Source organism: Mastomys coucha, unplaced genomic scaffold (genome assembly GCF_008632895.1).
Source record: "Mastomys coucha isolate ucsf_1 unplaced genomic scaffold, UCSF_Mcou_1 pScaffold15, whole genome shotgun sequence".
NCBI lineage: Eukaryota > Metazoa > Chordata > Mammalia > Rodentia > Muridae > Mastomys > Mastomys coucha.
The window spans coordinates 92,213,451-92,216,008 of record NW_022196897.1 but is presented as its reverse complement, the minus strand read 5'-3'; positions in this window follow the sequence as shown (position 1 = coordinate 92,216,008).

Sequence of the window (2,558 nt, the reverse complement as noted above, 5' to 3'; positions counted from 1 at the left end):
GGAGGGGAGGAGAGGGGAGGGAAGGGAAAAAAAGGAAAGGAAAGGAAAGGAAAGGAAAAGCTAAGGAGAAAAATTATGCTCTGCAGCTCTTATGATCTGGTATCTGAATCCACTGTTGGCAAACTGGTCCTTGCATGGCTTTGAGGCATATGGAAATTGGCGATGAAAATGTCTAGTGTAACAAGAACTATAATTCGATGAAAACTGAAGCAGTGAACTGTGAGAAAGTGTTAAACCAGTGTCATTAAACAGCGCTTCAAAAATAATGAAACAGAAATACTAACCCTCTCCGAGTGAAACTGAGCAAAAATGAGAAAAGCACATGGCTTGCAGAAAAAAGTTTAAATACATGAGGTAATGTTCCTTTTAATTACTATTATTACAAAGACCACTACAAAATTCTATACCCAGACTCCTTTCCATTTATCTCTAAGTAGACAATGACATCACGTCTCCTCTAAGTTATTCAGACTTGGGAGATGGAATTGGCTCACTCAATAGGGAATGCCATGTCTGGGATTGGCACAAAGCTTAAAGCTTCTCTCCACATTATCCCCAAACCATAAAACACATTTGACGGTGGGCAAATGATTGAAAAAAAAGAATGCCCTCTCAACTTCAAGAACTCAGAAAAACATGAAGAACAAAAATAGAACTGTACCATAATGTATAATCATAAAACGTCACAGAAAAAGAGAAACTAAAATAGTAAAGAAAAAATGTTCCAGTTGTCTGAAGATTAGTGGTTCATGAAAGTCACTTGTAAGGTCTGAGTTTGGGGAAAAGTTAGCTTTGTTCTTACTCTAAGTAAAATCAAAACCTACCCAGATGCTGGACAAAGTCAGGGACCGGCTGCCTTTTTTCCTGCCTGGTTTATGCTACTAACTGCACATAAATGAGTCTCGTTCAGAGAAGTCTGTGGTTCTGTTCATAGTAATCCATGTCTTGGACTGGCAAAATGCCTAAACACAATCAAAGAAGGGGGATAGGAGCTTGCCTTTTTAAACGGGCTAGAAAATCTGTACCAAAAGATCACAGGGCAGCAGAGACAGCTGGAAAAATTGGAGCTGGGGCTCTGATTTCCATGCCAGTGAGACACCTAAAGCAGGGGAAACACATGAGAGATGGAGTTGTGTGCATTGCTCAGTTATGTGCATTGCTCAGTTCAGCAGTAGCACCGTCCAGAGACGTGAAAAATGTAACATCTTCAGAGGGCTCTCACGGCAGAGCAGAACATTAAAAAAAAAAAAACCAAAAACCCCAAAAAAACTTGTTGTGGCCAAGAGTGAATATATTAGAATCCAGCAGGACATTGTAAATAAAAGCAAGGAACAAAACAGACAGCTTCCAAATGAGTGCACACAGAAGAGACTTGATAGTGTTCCTCATAAGCACTTCTTTGCTGGGGACAGTGGGGCGACTCATTGCTGCAAGAATCTTGACACAAAATTTTCTTCACAAGAGCTTAAAGTGCTTAGAGGCCTCAAGGAGTTTAGCCACCAGAGGGTTTCAAGTCAAAGGTTTTAGGACATTTGAGAGTTTTGAAAAGGGTAAGCATGGTTTTTGTGCTTGGGGATTTTTGTAGTTTTAGGTTAGGATGGATAATAAAAACTTATGTAGGGGTCTAATTCTCTGTGTTTTCTGTATTTAGCTGGGTCTTTTAAAAGGTGCTATTTAATATAACATCTTATGGGTGAAGTGCATATCCTTTTACTGAAACTCTTTGTGCAAACTGGATCTCCCTGGAAGTTTTATTGAAATGTTGGGAAGGGTCTCTGGCGCACCCTGACACAGGCTGTGTTAGCCTGCGACACTCAGTGCACTGTGACAGATATGAAGGAAAGCAAGGCCAAAGAGTTCTTACAACACAGCTGGTGGTCGTGAGGAACATCCAGGGGCATGTCTGTCATAAAGGATGCTGGCTTCTGTGAGAGAACCAAGCTAAGAAGGGGCTAAGAAACCAGACCTACAGAGAGATAGCTAAAACAATATGTGAATTTTTGTAATAAAATACTACCAGCTCAAAATTAAATCCTGAAAAATATCAGTGGCTGGCATCACTGACATATATTTTTTCTTTTCTTCTTCTTCTTTTTTAATTTCTAAGGGTTTCATTAATAAAAGATTGTGGAAGATAATCAGTCAATTACATTAAAAATATCTTCTGGAATCTTCTAGCATCTTAGAGAAATTGACTAATAAGTTCCAGAAGAAGGAATGACGACCCCCAGAGATGACAAATGCACATTCTCATTCCATAATTCAATATTTTCACTTTTGATAAAGCAACAATAATGCATCGTACTATTTGCCGTTTTATTTTTTTCAACTTGTATGGCTGCTTTCATGTGCATTTTGTCTCAAAATTCTTTTTATGTGGAATATTACAATGATTTACTGACAATATATTTTAGGAACTAAGTTTTACTTAAAAAGTGGACATGTATACACTGAAGCCTTTTTAAAAAGAGTAACATGCACATGTATATCCTGAAAGGTTTTTTTAAGAACTAAAGAATGATAAATGTGCTTGCGTACACACACACACACACACACAC